Raw genomic sequence first — 18,545 nt, forward strand, 5'->3', positions numbered from 1 at the left:
CAAGAACATATACAAATAAAATGCATGTTAAATTTTCAGATAGTCAGTCTTTAAAGGATGCTGATTGGTTTGACGCCGAATGCAGAAATTCAAAGAATATATATGTAGATGCCTTAAACTCGTTTTATATATGTAAAACCCCAGCAAGTAGGGAATATTTGTGTCAATGTAAGAAAGAATATAAAAATTTAATCCGAAAGAAAAAGAAAACTTTTATGTCCAAAAAATATTCTGAAATTGAACGTTTAAGATTTTGTAAACCCAAACAGTTTTGGGGACAATTTAAAAAGAAAAAGGCTAATGTTTCTAAAGACATTACTCTTGAAGAGTTTAAATTGTTTTTTGAAAATTTATCTAATGATAAATTCAGTTCCAACAATAATGAATGTAATGACTTTTGTAATGAGCACGATTTTAATTGTGATGATTGTACCTATGAAGAATTGAATTTATCTATCACATGTGAAGAAATTAAAAAAGCTGTAAAAACACTTAAGTCAAATAAAGCTGTAGGCTCAGACTGTCTTTTAAACGAATATTTTATTGAGTCTATTGATATTATTTGTTATCATTTGTGTGATATTTTTAATGCCATTTTAGACTCTGGGTTTTATCCAGACAAATGGACGGAGGGTATAATTGTGCCCGTATATAAAAAAGGCGATCCGAAATTAGTTAACAATTATAGGGGAATAACTTTAGTCAGCTGTATGTCCAAGCTTTTACTTCTATATTAACTAATAGAGTTGAAATATTTTGTGATAAATATTCTGTTATTTCTGATTGCCAATTTGGCTTTAGAAAGGGGAGATCAACTGTTGATGCAATTTTTATTCTACATTCTTTAATACAACATTATTTAAATGATAATAAACGTTTATATGTAGGGTTTATTGATTTGAAATCTTGTTTTGATAGTATTTGTAGAAATTCATTATGGATGAAACTGTATAAATGTGGTGTACAAGGAAAAAATATTACGAATCATTAAAAATATGTATGACAAAGTAAAATCATGTGTAAGATGTTGTAACACATATTCAGATTTTTTTCCAGTAATGCTGTTGGCCTACGTCAAGGGGAGGTAACTTCGCCATTAATGTTCTCTCTATTCGTAGAAGACCTTGAATTATATTTACAAGATAACTTAAACTCAGGATTATTGATTGATGATATTGTTTTGATTTTATTGCTTTTTGCTGACGATATGGCCATTGTAGGTAAAACTCCTGAAGATTTACAAAACAGTTTAGATCTTTTTGTATTCATATTGTTTTTAAATGGGATTAGAGGTCAATACCATGAAAACTAAAATTGTTGTTTTTAGAAAAGAGGGCGTATTTTTATCAACGAAAAATGGACGTATAACGGTCAGCCAATAGAAGTAGTAGATCACTTTAACTACCTAGGTACAGTGTTCAGCTATACAGGCAATTTTTCTCTTAACAATGAACATTTAACCGGTAAAGCTTTAAAAGCAATGAACACATTATTGATCAATTGTAAAGACATGGATTTAAAACCCAAATTATTATGTCAATTATTTGATTCTTTTGTAGGCTCGATCATATCATATGCATCAGAAGTATGGGGTTATAGCAAATCAAAAGATATTGAGCGTATTCACTTGAAATTTTGCAAAAGAATTTTAAATGTTAGAGCCAATACAAGCAATGTCAGTATATACGGCGAACTCGGCCGCTATCCATTGTATATAAATAGATATGTAAGAATAATTAAATTTTGGTGCAAATTGATAAATACTGACAACATAATTTTACGGAAAATATATGAAATTAAGTTTATCTGATTGTTACAAAGGTAAAAAGAACTGGGTGTCAAATGTCAAAGAAATGCTAAATATGTATGGTTTATCGAATACTTTTTTGAAAATAATATTGTAGATAGTAAATCATTTCCAAAATTATTTAAACAAAGAATTATTGATAATTATATACAAACATGGCATTCATCTTTAGAAAATAATTCTGTTTTAGAACTGTATAAAAATTGTAAAGAATTATTTTCATACGAAAACTACCTTAACATATTGCCTAAGAATCTTAGATTTTTACATCACAAGAATTAGAATGTCTGCACATACACTAAGGGTACAAACGGGTAGATATGGGCAAAATAGAATCCCAAGGAGTGAAAGATATTGTTTATTTTGTAATACTATGGATTTGGAAGATGAATACCATTTTGTTTTGATATGCCCATGCTATGTAGACATAAGGAAAAAATATGTGAAACAATATTATTACAAAAGACCATCTATGTGTAAATTTATTGAGCTGATTTCTTCTAATAATAAAATTATACTAATGAATCTAGCTAAATATCTGAGAGAATCGATTAAAATCAGGAACACTTTTGTTAGTACTAACACTTAAATTCTATATTTGTTACAAATTTATACTCAAATTTCAATTGATTTGTTGTATCAAATATGTTTATACTCTGCTTAGGAAATTATATTACAAGTGATGATAATAACCTCTTAATTTTTAATCCAGAATTGTTCATTCTCCAACTTTACATGGAATTCAATATTATATATTAAATCCTTTATTGTTTGTTAATATATAAAATAGAAACGTGACATATTTACAATGTGTGTATTTATATTGCAGTGATGATGTACTATGTACAAATCCTAAATAAAATTATGTTCTGTTCAAAAAAAAAAAAAAAAAAAATATTTATGTTAGTGTACAATCTAATTATTCATGTCTAAGGAAACGAAGCAAAACGAAAAGGTTGTAACAAGTATATATCCAAACATTTTTTTTCTGTTCACTTAAATACTGACTCTAATTTCAAAGCATATTTAAACACAGATATTAAAAATTGTGAAAAACAGCTTTCTTTTGACTTTTTGACCTTTGAGTTCGTTATTCAGTGAATAAAAATGAGTTATTTCTGTTAATACAACAGCATGTGCTGCGTATATAACATGTAGATGGTTTAAAACTATATGAAAACACAAACTCTTCTCCTATCAGGAAGCTATAGAGCAGTAATCTAATTCAAGAATATAATTAAGTACAAATTTATGCAAGGTAGTAAAATACCCAATGACTTTATGACCTTAGAGCTAACTAACCATGTATTTTATCGGCATGTAAATACTGACGTAAAAAAGCTTGTCAACATTTGTTTTGAAAATATGCATATTAGCGTATAGCTGACGTAGTTAAAAAAAACCCAGCCCGGAACATATTTCCGTGTTTTATATCGGATAAACATCTTTTTCTCCAATACATTGTTTACAAACAGTTTGCTATAATCCATTCATATACTCGGCGTTTATGCAGTTAGTGACGTAGATAAAGCCAGTGACAGATGTACAATCAGTGGTATTGGAAAACGTGAAGAGAGAGCTATTTTCGTTTTTCCTCCAGGGATATGTGGGAGTTTAATAATTTCTGGTGAAACTACTGATGGAGTAAAATATCATATCTGGGTATTGACGTCAGAGCCCAAAATGAAAACAACAATAGAACTTATTGGTGTTAAAATTGCTTGATTTAAAATGTTATAAATTCCGCAGCTCTACATTTGGGTTATGTCATTTTGCCATACAAATGCATTTGTCGTAAAAGTTTATTTTTTGTTATTCCAGAGAACATAAGTTACATTAAACATGATAAGTTTACTTTATGTTTTTCTCACCTGATAAAAAATATATCCCTAGTATCATTATCTACCATAAGTATTCAATGGAGTTGTCCTTGTATTTAAGTTACTAGCTTATTGACATTTTAAAACCATGCTAATCATCTTAAGTTGACCCATCCTCTTTCATTCCAGATAGAACCATTCATCATTTCAGTGCCAATTTTAAAATATAAGTTGACTGAGGATCGAACAGTGTAGACCATTATCAGACGGCACTGGCATGGGTTGAATAAGTTGCTGCCGGCATGCTAACATAACAGACCCTAGAAAAAAAACAGCCGGCACAGTGATCTAGTGGACTACCAATCCAGGGGCTAAAAGATCAATCCCTAAATACTTCAGCTGAAATTACGCGCGGTCTTTCGGTTGCGACCTTATCGCTTGAGGTAATGGTACGTAAAAAGACAACTGGCAAGTAGTTTCTGATATGGGATAACTGTATCTGTTTCATTATCATTTAGTGAGCGATTAACGGAAAAGAAATTTGTGGATAAAGAGTCACTGTATTATAACCGTATATCTTATCTTTTTTCTCTGACAGATTTAAAATAACTAGACATTAGACTATGGGAATTATCTTGATTAAAAATCCATTACATCAGTAACATATAAATCACGCATACCCAACGCACACCTTTAGCACTAGTAGTGCTTGCTTCAAATATGGTGTGTATGCATCTATTTTCTCAGTTCGTCAGAGTATACTTTAATCTTAGAAAACAAACACACACGCTATAATAGTAGCTATTTTGAACAATGATTTTGATAATATTCGATAAAAGAATCGTCTAAATTACCAGATTCTGTTGGATAAATTCTCCGAAAATGTCAATGTTGTTTAGTCTAAGTTTAGGTAAAATAAGATAAATATATTTTTATATCAATATTATGCCATGCAACTTGATATTTTTAGACTCGAAATTTCTACAAGACAATAACAATAATTTCTGATTTACATAAGCCATTTAAGGAAACAATTAAATGATAATGTATTAAGAACTATGGTAGGGTACGACAAAAATGGAAACATTGTAATAACAATGCTTACTAAATATCCTTTTATTAGTCTAGATGATGTAAATATATTTTCTATAAAATATTTTGCTAGAAGTTTTCATGCTGTGAAAAATGTCGTCTGCTAAAAATGTCTTCAACGTAAAGATATGAATAATATGCCTATGCTCAAAGTTCATATTTTTAAAATACTGATAATTACTAGATAGTTATTTTTCAAATAAAAAATAAAAAAATAAATATATTAAAAAACATCCTTTGAGTACACAAAGAGCAGAAATGTTACGTTTTAAATTCTTAATAGCATATATTTTGTTAGTAAAGTGATATAAAAAAAGGAACCACTTCACTAACGAAATGTCCGGACAATTAACTCCATATTAGCACAGATATTGTATTAATTGACAGGACAATTTTCAGAAATTATACCTTAATTTGCACCTTTTGGCACTTATCATCCCTTATCATTATCAAATTACAAGTGAGAGTAATAGATCCATCACAAAAAATATGAATAAGTAGCTGCCCAGATTAATTGAAGAGACAATTTATAAGCAGGTTATATTCACCTATACATAAAAGCCCAAATTATTATAGGAATGTTATAACGATTGTGTTTTTCTAATATCTTAGCAATATACATGTATATAACATTATGCCTAGTCATCTGACAGTGCTTTGAACGATACCAGATAAACAAAGTCTTATCAATGTATCAATCAATGTTTGACTTTCACTCCTCGACATGATTTTTTGAGGAAGATTTGCAAACAAAGATAACATGATGACGTATGAAACTAGATGGTTATGACGCAATTTTATGATATCGAAAACATTTGTTGCAACAAAAGGATTCTTTCTTCAATTTATTGAATGCAATAATTGTTAAAAATCGTTACTGAAATGTTTCTAAAATTGGAGTATAAGTTTCTGTTAGTTTCATCAGAAAAAAAGACAAAAATACTTATTTTTTTAAAATTCTTTGCATAACTTTGGCTTTTTTTCAAATACAATTGTTCGTTTTTATTGAGTTTGAAAATTGTGTAACGTTTTCTTTTGCTAAGAAGAAACTGTGACGAATACTGCAGTTCTAAATCGATTAAACTGAGATCTAGTGTTACTTTTATGCAATAAATATTGAAGATTTGTACACAAGTTGGTTCATTTTACATGCTTTGTTTTAGTTCATGTTCACATGGCCAATCATTGTGTATTGTAAAAAACAACATATTTAACTTTATAAAACTTTATATTGCCAATGCATTTGCCGGAAGCTTGTCTAATTAACACTCGAATCTTATTTTAAAGGACTTGTTGAATGTTTCAATTCAAATTATTCAAATGGTATTCATTGGCAAAACATTACAACCATAATTTCTAGATTCAAGGGAAAAGACTTTCCTTTGTATTTTACGTTACAATTTGAAATAGTGAAACTTAAAAATCGTTTTAACAAAAAACTAAAAGCTTCAATAAGATTTCATAATTATATATCACAGTTTAAAAATGCCAAATATTATTTATGGAAGCAGATTTCAAACTTTAATACCATGAAACGGCTGAAGAATATTGCTTTCGTTGTAATTGTTTTAAGAAGAGGAATATTTCCAAGTGATCTTGGCAGATTTCAACAAGTCACACATTATATACCAAGTCTACAAACACGGTCTTATCTTGCGACGACAAATACAATCATCACTATTAAAACTTTATTCTCATTCATGAACATTAACATATTGTTCAGAAATACTTTACGTATCCCCATTAAAGATTATGGGATAATCATTTCCTGAAACCAGTCTTATTTGAAGATATTCCCCGGAGTAAAAATGCTATTTCTGACATATACATTTCAATTAAGGATAGTAACATCTCAGATTACCCGAGGTTGTCATGACAGTGGGGGTGGTAAAATGACAGGTGGGTGAAATGTGAACTGAATTCTTCTTGACTAGAATCTATAGGAGACAAATATATATAATACATTAGGGATTGTCTAACTATGTCATATGTCTATGTTACAAAGTAACGTTTTGTCTGTATTAACTGTGTTATAAAATGTTACGCAGGTGTCCGTATCTTATTAAATAACTACTTCATCTAACATAATAGAGGAAAGGAGAGATTTATATACATGTATTTATATATATCTGTGGCATATTGCTTTCTATAAAATTTTAATAACACCGGTCACCCACGCACGGTACACCAAGACATAAAATATTTTAGATATTAGTTTTCCATGATTTACAAGAATACAATAACAGAACTGATTATTTGTTGTTGCACGACCTTTTCTATATTTCATGATATATTTAGTCTCAAATGAGATATGAACATTGAACCAGAAAATGTTTCAGTCATTGTGACAAGCAAAAATGATCTAGGTAATTATTATAATAGAGAATTATTATGTTTCGTCACAATTTGGTATTTATTATTATTTTAAAAGTGCAAGTTGAAAGATTAAACTTTGATTCATGTTTTTAAAGACTACTGTCGGTTTTCTACAAAGAACCTACCCAAAAAGTATTGCAATAAGGAATGGTATGATGTTCTGATGATTTTAGCCTGTAATAAGGCAATTAAAAACATAAATATAATGACAATTGTGTTCACTGTACCAAAGCAGATAAGTTGTAGTTAGAATTGACAAGTTGTAGTTAGAATTGACAAAAGAGAAATGAACCGCGTTTAAAAGTCTTTAGTTTGTATTGAAAACATTTCAGTTATTACTCATGTAGCCTGAAGTTACCTTTATGCAATAAATATTGAAGATTTGTACACAAGTTGGTTCATTTTACATGCTTTGTTTTTTTGTTAATGCTCACATAGCCAATCATTGCGTATTGTAAAAAAACCCAACATACTAAAACTTTATAAAATTTATATTTCCGGTACATTTGCCAGAAGCTTGTCCAATTTACACTCGAATCGCATTTTAAAGGACTTGTTGAATGTTTCAATTCAAAATATTCAAATGATATTCATAGGCATAACATTATCACCATAATTCCTAGATTCAAGGGGAAAAATTTCCTTTGCATTTTACGTTACAAGTTGAAATAATGAAACTAAAAAGGAGATTAAAATTTTTTCTCAGATAATTGTTGAAGTAAAAAGTAAGAGATTGCTTTGGGAGGAAATCCAGCTAGAATGTTTCAGGCATAGTGATACTGACTTCTCGTTAGCTGATTGAAAGTAATTTATTGCAACACATTTAAAACGAATTTGAAATCGGCCAAATAGTGAGTTAGCAAGGGGCGCGCATGTTAAATCGTTTAATGCTTTATAATTATAATTAATATGTTATTTTATTATTTATTATTGTTAAGTTTAATTTATAAATATACCATAAGATATAAGGATCTAGCAGATAAAGATTGCATAACTTTAAATTAGATATATTAACTTAAAATCAGAAATCATAATACATCGGTAAACGGGATCCGATGTTCATGATGAATGAAATGAACACTCCTAAAGTTCTAGGAAATATCTTAATACAATTTTCTGTTAAACATAGAATCGTTAAGATATTCTCATTGATAGAGATATGTAAACTGGGAGTCGCATATCTATGATACAATTTGTTCAAAGCATTTTGTCTCACTTATATTGATTGAGTTCAATTTTACGACCAGTTATGCTAGATGATTTATGCTGTGAAGGATTTGCTGGGTGTCATTAAGAAAAGTCAAACAAAAGACAAACGATCACTTTGTCGAGTCGCGTTTGTCGTGTTGTCGAGAGCATTTTCCCCTAACCAAAGAAAACATTGTTTCTTTATGTTTTGTCCTTTCGTATGTTCGCTTCGCCACACGAAAACGTGAAATGAGTATTTTAAGTGTCGCAGGGAAAAAAATGCAAAATTTCGAATATAAGACAGTGTACTCATTTGTTGAATTTTCGGTCATCCGCCCCAAACAGGGAAGTAAAGAGAAGAACAAGAAATTGAGAATGTCGTGTTTTTACCAATAATTTGTCATGCCTTCATGCTGGCGAAAACATGAACAAATAACACTGTCCACGTTTTTATGCCTTTATTTCTATGTTTTCGATTGTTCGCCTTTTATACATTAATATGCTCTTATGGCGTGGTATAATAAAGAAGTAGCTGCAGTTAAATTTACATGTATACAGACATATTACGCTGGTATCAGAAGGTATCATATCTAAAACTCTCATTGCCTTTACTTTATTGTTGATACTGGGAACATGACATCTGAACATGACATTTATAAATGTCACTCGTTGATTAAAGCGGTTATTATAAAATTAATTTATCTTAATATTGACTTTAATCATATCTGTTATTGTTATCTTTAGGTTATCATTATCAAACGTCTATCCGTGACTTACAGATAATTGTATGATAATGACTTATGTTTGCAGTATTTTATAATATATATGTGAAATAATTTCATACAGTACCAAATACAAAGTCAAATTAATAGTTATCCCATATATAGAATTTTCAGTCATGCAGACATAATAGAGTGTTAAATAAAATGTAATTGCTAATAAAACCATCAAACATTTATTAGTGACATATAAAAAGATTTCAATATAAAGCAATATTTTTCATTATTTTGTAAACCTGTGTCAGCAATGTCCAAAGTAAATGACAATGTAATTTGAAGTATATTCAGCAATTATTTTGCACACTCTTATTTGTGCATTTTAAAGCAACACTAAAGTCAAAATCAACAACAAACCTCAATAAAAATAAAAATGCACCAGTATAATAAGTGGTGAAATACACACATCTTTCAGTTCTGAAACGGACAGTCCCCTTTTAATAATTATGTACTTTACATTTACTTCATTCACATTATAACGTAGAACAAGTTAATAGTAATGTAGATTTCTATATTGATCTTGACAGAATTAATTATTTCTTCTCAACAATATGGTCACAGGTGTGGAGGTCATTATCCCGTCCTGTCAAAAAATATTACAATAAATCATATATTATAAATTACAACAGGCGTAAATGTACAAATGATGATCGTGACAGTTTTCAATAATCAGTTCTGTTTAAAGATGATGTATATGAAGAAAATCTTGACTGCGTTTCACCGAAAATCCTAAGTCCTAGAACATAAGACATACTCAAGGACTTATTCAAGACAATTGTGATAAATTTATCTAAATTTGTCAAATACTATTCCTTCATTCCAGTTCTATACTGTTAGCTATTCCTACATTTCAGTTCTTCACTGTTAGCTATTCCTACATTTCAGTCCTACACTGTAAGATATTCCTACATTTCAGTGTCCTATACTGTTAGCTATTCCTACATTTCAGTCCTATACTGTTAGCTATTCCTACATTTCAGTCCTACACTGTTAGCTATTTCTACATTTCAGTGTCCTATACTGTTAGCTATTCCTACATTTCAGTGTCCTATACTGTTAGCTATTCCTACATTTCAGTCCTTCACTGTTAGCTATCCCTACATTTCAGTCCTATACTGTTAGTCATTCCTAAATTTTTACAGTCCTACACTGTTAGTTGTTTTACACTGTTAGCTATTCCTACATTTTCAGTCCTACACTGTTACTTTTTTCTATATTTCAGTCCTACCCTGTAAGATATTCCTACATTTTAGTCTTATACTGTTAGTTATTCCTAATTTTTACAGTCCTACACTGTTAGTTGTTTTACACTGTTAGCTATTCCTACATTTCAGTCCTACCCTGTTAGGTTTTCCTATATTTCAGTCCTACCCTGTAAGATATTCCTACATTTCAGTCCTACACTGTTAGCTATTCCTACATTTCAGTCCTACACTGTTAGCTTTTCCTATATTTCAGTCCTAAACTGTTAGCTATTCCTACATTTCATGATCAGTTCTACTGTAAGCTATTCCTACATTTCAATACTACACTGTTAGCTATTCCTACATGTAAACACACACTGAATATTTCGGAATATAAAGTAGTGCACATAATATAAAATAGATTAAGCATGAATTAATAAGAAATTACAATTTAAAATCGGTACATCAAATTCCGTGTATTCTATGCTAAAATGCAAATTAAACAACTTTAATTGCAAGTACCTTTGGATCCCTAGAATTAAAACACTTAATTGAATTGGTGAATAGTAACTGTATCAGTAAGTAGCACGTGACAAAATATTTTATAATTTTTTTAATCTTAACCTCTCACGAAACATTCAAAAGCTTTTCTGTACGAAATCTGCTGTGGTCATAGTATTATTTTTACAATAGCTTTAGCTCTTAAATTTGGTTTGCAATTGCTAATCATGGTCATGCAACTACATAGTTAGGTAAAGAGGCAGACGCTTGTTTTGGTTGAGTCTATTATGAGTTGTCATACACAAATATACAATTTTTATTATTTTTTTCCAATGATTGTTATTATCTTAAATGCTTCTGGGATTGTTGTTTTATCAATTTATTTGTAAATAAGATTGTTATATGTCTATTAACGGAATAATTTTAATGTACACGAAATTAGTTCACACCAAGAAAACACATCAATATTATTACAATCAAGCAGAGAAAAAGAGTAAATCGATAATCTTTATGTAGCAAACAAACTTTGAATTGCAAGTATTTTTTCATATCTTTTCGGCAGGATAAACTGTCCGAGGAGGGCCAGGCATTTTCGTATGGTAAAATGGCTGCCATTTACAGTATCCCAAGCACCACCGCGACTTAGCGCGGCAATTATAAATAAAGCTAACCTCGGCGCGTCGCATAGGATGGAAAATACCTTTTTCATAATTTATTGTAATAAATATTTACAAACTGTGTCTTTCGGGTTTTTTTTTATCAATATATAACCAATAATTATGTTAATATGAATAAATAATCATATCTCAAATCTGCGACTATGATTTACAATGAAATTCTACTTTTAGTGTATTAAAAAGGTTTTTAATTTCCTCTAATTTTATTTTGTGATTATGCTTCAAAGCAGTCAATTGACCGTGAATTTTCTTTTCATATTTTGATTTCCTTGAAATCATTTTACTCATCTGAAGGCATGCAACTTTAATGTGATGATACATTAATTACATTCCATGAAAATGTTTAAAGATATAAAATATCTCATGACATTTTTGTTCATTTTACATAACACCTTTAATGCAGCAAACATAAAAAGTCTTCACAAAAAGTAGTATGCAATCGTACCTATATTATATACGAATGTATGTAAATTTTTCTTGTTAATTAAACTTTACCATAATCAATACAAGTATATTAAATTGACTTGTTCATCACGATCAATATATTAAATAGACTTGTCCATCTTTCACCTATTACATTTTTTAGGGAAAATTTCTGAATATCTACTGACTGAATAGCGGACAGTGCAGACCACGGTCAGACGGCACGGATGTGCACTGCCCTAGTCACATAGGTAGATTCTGTTACCGGCAGCAAGGTCAAGGTTAATATGAAAATAGTATCATACAGCATATAACGAAAATATGATCGGTCAAGGCCTTTCCATGTAACAGAACTAACAAACCAATGACTTCGGTCTAGGAAACACTAATGAACATTTCTACATTTAACCATACGTCTTAACGAAGCTTGTCGTCAGGAAATGCTAGAGACAACCTACGCAATTAATTATATTTAAGAAAACGTTGACATTTACATCTTGAGAAATGGAATACGTAATTAGCATTTTACTAAATGTCATTTGACCAGTCAGCGTGGATAAGTTAAAAAATTACTGATATAAAGTATGGAGATTATAGATTCAACTCATTTAAAAATGTCATCCTTCATTTAATAGAAATTTGTCAGTTCGCTCTAAGCATTTTCCCCAAATGTCAGTTACATATTAAGACACGAGCCCCAAGAAATATCCATGCTATTTAAAGAATACTTTTGTATAGATACAGAAATGATATGTTCTCAGTTTATACAACTAACTTGAAATAAGTGATTCTTACAATGTCGTAAAACTGATGACGTTTTATATATAGTACACACTTAGACTTTAGTCACATGACATGTTCGAATATGATAACTTATTGCTAACCTATAAGAACTGAAACCATCGGGGAAACTGATTATCACGACAAAATAACCCTATTCAATTTTTAATGTCAATTTAAATTTCAAGATATCATATTATGTTTTTATGCATTTGTATGTTTATATTAATGAAGGATATCCATATATTAGTTGATAAACAATAAATGATCTACTCTTTTCCGAGTTTTAAGTGTCAGTTCCAAAACTGTGTAGGTGTTCGGTTAATTTCATTTCTCTATGTAATGATTCCTGATACATGTATTCTAGTAACATTGAGCAGCTGAAGGAAATGAAAGATAATTCTAACTACCCACACACAACTGTGTACTTGTTTGCCATTGGCATTATATAATATTTTGACCATAATCTCATAGAATACAAATCTTTTGACCTTGTCCTTTCGTTAGAACTGGTTAAGTAATTTGCATGTCATTTTCAGTAGGTGAAAATATGCCTGGCTTTGAAGGAAAGGTCTACGTAAATTGCTGCATGGACTGAAATAAACGTACACATTCTTATAGATAACAATTTTTGTACAAAATAACCTTCTAGGTCTACTGCAATCGAATAATATGACACACTTATATGAAAGAGTCAAACAATTTCTTCTTTTTAAAGAAATAATTGATTTTATATTTAGGATAAAGCTACATAAATACACTTCGATATTTCCATTTTTAAACACGTATTGTGCACGTACACATCTTTTTATCAAACACATTTTTGTTGATTCGTCTGATTTCCTCCCTTTACATTACAACTATTTGCGTAATATGATTATCTTAATTATTTATAAATTAAGGATGGATTTAAAAGCTATATTATTATCAGAAATATTCCATACTTAACTATTAAGTATGAGCGGAATGGGAACTAAACTCTCTATAACACTTGTATTATGGGAGTGCCTTATATAGTGATTAGCAGACAAAAATCTCCTCTATATATTGCTCAAATAGGATATATTTCTGTCATCTTGTCTCGTATTTTAACAGCTATTTTAGTACTCTAATAGCACAGAATGTTCTGTTTGTTTTTGTCGTCTTTCATCAGACGCGATTATTTAACATATAAGATAATTATTTGCTGCACGTAATGTTCATGTTTTCATCAAAATACACGCGAAATATCTATTACAAGAAAATTGTTCAAAATGACTGACACTGAACAGCTTTAATTAGAAAGTAATCGCATTATTTCATCTAGATAATGTGTGCTGTTTTGTGCTCGGTTTACTGAAATAAGTTTGATTATTAATTTCTACGATAATTTTATGCCATTCACTCTTTATCATAAACTTGTTTATAACATACAAATATCATATTATTTAAATAATCATAATTAATTATCTGAAGTATAATGTCATGGTTTTATTTGCCGGTGATGTATTTCCACAAATTTCACATAATAGAAATACATATTTTCCAGCATAATAAAGTGCAATTTAAGAATAAAGTATGGCTAATTAATATCATTTAAACATAACTTGTTTTACGATGTATTTTTATACATGCTCCTTATGCCTCTTATGGAAGATTTCTATATCTAACAAAATAAGCTATGATAAAGAAATATCAACATATCATTTGCAATGAAGCGTGAAAGGTGTTGCGTTGCAAACATCCTGCATTAATTTGTGATACCATATTGTTATTCAAATATCTAAATGTCAAATGAAACAACTTATACCCAAGGTGTTACTTACATGATTTATGAAGATGATTTATACACAAAAACAACGACTTTGTTACAAACAAATCTCAATGATATTTCTGAGTGTTTCTTAATGGCTGTTTGAAATGATTCATTATAATGTAACATTATATAAATTATACTCATTTACGCTCAGCTCTATTTCCTTTTACTACCAAAACGGTTGTTGTTGTAAATCATTAAAGGTACATGATACGAAAGAAGATGAACAGATAAATGTCTGAGTTTTATGTAACTGGCAATACAGATGTTTTAAAACAAACTTACTTGAGAGTGTGCTAAACTACGTGATGAGAATTAATGATATAATGGTTGTTTTTGTCATATCATATTATATTATTTTGTTATTTTTATTTCGTTTTTTTTTACATTACTATAAAATATACTTAAACATTTAGAGAAAAACCAAACCTGAAATATATGTCTGTATGAGACCTGTCATTATGCGCACTTTAAAACTAAACAAGTCGTTAAATAGTCATTTTTAATGTAATTATTAAACTTAAACCACAGTTGATCCCCTTTACCACGACACTTTTTTTTGGTATATTTCTTGTCAAAAGCGTCTTGTTTAAAATACATATATTAATGCATACTACGCATTGCATGTAAGGTGTACCAGGAAAAGGTAAAACAAATTAAGATGTTTAACCATAGTGTTACCATAGATATATTAATTTTGTTAAAATCAACCATAAAATGACATTATACTTTTGGACTTTTTTTCGTAGACTAAAAAACTTTATGAACATGTATTAATTAAGACCAAATAATTGTAGAAAGTGAAGAAACTGAATTTTTTTTTCTATCATTTCTTCATTGTCATATCTCTTAACACACTTTGATATCTTTATAATATATCTATATGTATGTAAATAAGATGTAAACTTAACATTCATTAATATTTGGATAATAATACTTTAATATATATTAATATATACTACTACTACTACTTCTACTTCTACTACAACAACTTTTAATAATAATAATAAAAAATAATAATAACAATAACAACTTACAGACAAAAATCCACCCTGTTTTCACTCCTTTTTAACACTACAAAAAATTTATTATGGTCGAATGTGTAATGGTCCATGCGATATTGTTGAAAAAATGTTTGAAACAAAATGTTCACATCTTCTTGAACTATGGTGAAACATCTACATTGAAGCACTACTATACACTGATATGGCACGAAGATGTATAATGTCAAGTTCAAGGTTATCTGATGTAAGTGAACGATATGGTCAAGTCAATCCTTGGTTCAAATTAAGGTAAAATGACGTAAGTAAGAATCAGATTTCTAATCTTTTACCGCTTAGTTTTGGAACTTAACCCTAAAGTCATCTAGTGGCAACTTTAATCTATCTTAGAACTGTTCCCCTATTCAATTAGTAATGTTTTTTTTTAATTTTCCCATAAAAGGTGAATGGTTTTGACCAGCTTGAATTATGAACAAGTCTATTTACTTCAAGATATTTAGTGTGGTTAGAGTTATAATAATGTAGAAATAAAAATAAATATAATATATACACCAAGATGTGGTGTAACACAATCTCTCAAATATTTATCATTTAATATTATATAATTTAAAGACGCGCCACATACAAATAGTCCATTGACGGACTTTGTCCAAATATTTGAATTAAGACATATATATTTGATATTTTGTTTTTATATTTTACTTTTGCATAATTTAGGTTTCGTTTAATATCTATTTTTGAAAAAAAAGCGTTTTTAAGCATTGTATGGAACGAATCCTAATATATTTTCTAATTTTACGAGGCCATTACGGATGATTGGCTTCAAAACTATGCATCTTAAAAAGAAGTCAGAAAAGTACAGTCTATAAATAAATGCCATTTATTTTCTGGAATCAAATTAAAATCTAATTATCCCGCATTAAAGCTTTTCTTGCTATTTTAGAATTTATGTAATTACACCATAGCTACTATTACTCTTTTTGCACGTAAAGTTCGTGTGTTACTAATTACACTCTGTAATGTAATCAACTGTCAGGCAATTTTAGTTTTCTATAAATACATGAAGGTCAAGGATGGCATGTAAGAGCATACGAGACATTTTTATGAAATAATTACATGAACGTTTGACATTTCATACAATAAAAACTAGGACACCAGGAATCCGATACTAGTGAAAACTATCGTCTGTATAACATTGTCAAGGTTAAAATAAATTGGAGCCAAGGTTACAATATATTTTACCAAGGTTACGATACAAATACCATAACAAGAGAGACCTTAACAGCGAGTGATTGTCATTTTTTGTTAGATATACAAAGTTATTTGTATTAAAACAACGCTTTAATGTGTTTAAAATAGTAAAAAAAAAATGTATAAATCGGTTAGTCGATTATTTGTCATTCTCGTAATTCTTTGGAACATGGTGATTTGACACAAATATGTAGGGACGTAAATATATCTGCTAAAAAGATATTACCATTTAAATGATTTGAATTAGGAACTTTGTTCCTTCTTTCGAATGACACAATGGTAATAACAGTGCTAAAACAAAGAAGTAATTTGCTGGTCTGTGTAATATCAGTCAAAATATAAGTAAAATAAGTGTTTATATTGTGAAACACAATGGTGTTTTTTAACGTTTCTATGACTAATCTTTTACGATGGCAATTGATGCCATTATCCAAGGTCATAATCATCTTAAAATTCAATTAGTTTCAATAACCCTGTATAGAAACAATCATTAATGTTTAAAAAATTACTAATTTATTTACCAAGTTGTGTTCGTTGAATTGCTTATTTTATATTCTATTTTTTAATAACCATCAATAAATATACATGTATGTTAATTTAAAATGTAACTTAGTAACAAATTAATGATGTTTATTTCTAATATTTTTCAGCTTTAGCGACAACAGCTTTATATTTCCAGGAATTGAACCGAGATAACTGTCTGATATAGTAAATACATTATAGAGATACCGTCAAAGTATTACATTGTATTTGCGTCATCGGGTGAAAGATGACCTTAAACATATTTTAATAATTCAAATATCATTGTTGTCGATATTTTAACTTGCAAATCTGTTATTTCCATGGAAACTGGATAAGAATGACATGTATACTGTAATTCCTACAACATTGTACAATGATAACACTGTATAGCAGCGAAATATGAACCCCCAGAAAAACTGAAAAACTTCATTATCTCAGAAGTATACATAAGGATAGTATTTTTTCCACGTTGCTTATTATGCAATATAGAAACAAAAACAAACTTTATATTTTATTTACAATGTTTTCAGCATCCCAAAATCATCATATGTATTATAAAAGCAACCATTTTTTGTGAAAAGTCAATTATTTTTTTTATAAAAGTGTATTACAAAACTCTCTTTTATCAGCAGTTTTCTTGAATAATTCGTTACGAGGCTTGTAAAAACTACTAGATTGAACGGTATACCACTCGGGTAATATATCATATTGACAAACCTTAATTTAATTCCACGTGATTTATTGTACAATGTTTTTGCTTATTTCACGAGGCGGGTAATTTCACGAGGAGATAGATAGTTAATCATGTTGAATGAAATAACAATTGAACGATTGAGATTTTGAACTACGTGATTCCTCAGATGAAATGTATTAGCCAAAGTTGGGATGTAAACTTAATGTGTCCTAGGAATGAGCAGAATATTCTTTAACTCAGTTAAAATTAAAAGTAATCTAACATCTCCAAAATAATTACCCTCTCTAAATCAAAATCGGATTTGCTGAAAAATCTTTAATAAATTTTAAAACTCAATATCGTCTGCTGATCAAGATGTAAGGTATTTATCAATAGCAGTTCGAATAAAATGTCTATGGACAATATCTCAACACTAACTGCCAGGAGTTACTCCCCCTGATTAATACAGAAAAGTGACGTATCTGGTCCCAGGAGTTTGGATTTGCTAAGTTTACTTTATAGGTACTAGATTAAATGTAATATCTACATGTTTGGTTCGCATTTGTTCTAATGCTCTGCAGTTAAGCGAGTCTGCATTTCAGTTTTTTTTTAAAATAAAACCAGTAAACTGTAAGAGTATTACCGTAACGATGAACTGAAAATGTTGCATGTCGATACT

General features: G+C 29.4%; 1 protein-coding gene across 2 annotated transcripts in view; it reads right to left on the reverse strand.

The window, feature by feature from the left end:
• Positions 1 to 18,545, reverse strand: part of LOC132759504 (protein Tob1-like) — a 45,813-nt gene that overhangs the window by 16,523 nt on the left and 10,745 nt on the right. The window contains exon 1 of one of the 2 annotated variants that reach the window (XM_060751291.1): positions 13,116 to 13,138. The exons of the other annotated variant lie outside the window; for it this stretch is intronic. The gene's annotated coding sequence lies outside the window, so the exon portion shown is untranslated. Of the gene's footprint in view, positions 1 to 13,115; positions 13,139 to 18,545 lie in introns of those variants that run through there. 2 annotated transcript variants of the gene reach the window in all.

Source organism: Ruditapes philippinarum, unplaced genomic scaffold (genome assembly GCF_026571515.1).
Source record: "Ruditapes philippinarum isolate M1 unplaced genomic scaffold, ASM2657151v2 ctg1845_1_1_1_1, whole genome shotgun sequence".
Taxonomy (NCBI): domain Eukaryota; kingdom Metazoa; phylum Mollusca; class Bivalvia; order Venerida; family Veneridae; genus Ruditapes; species Ruditapes philippinarum.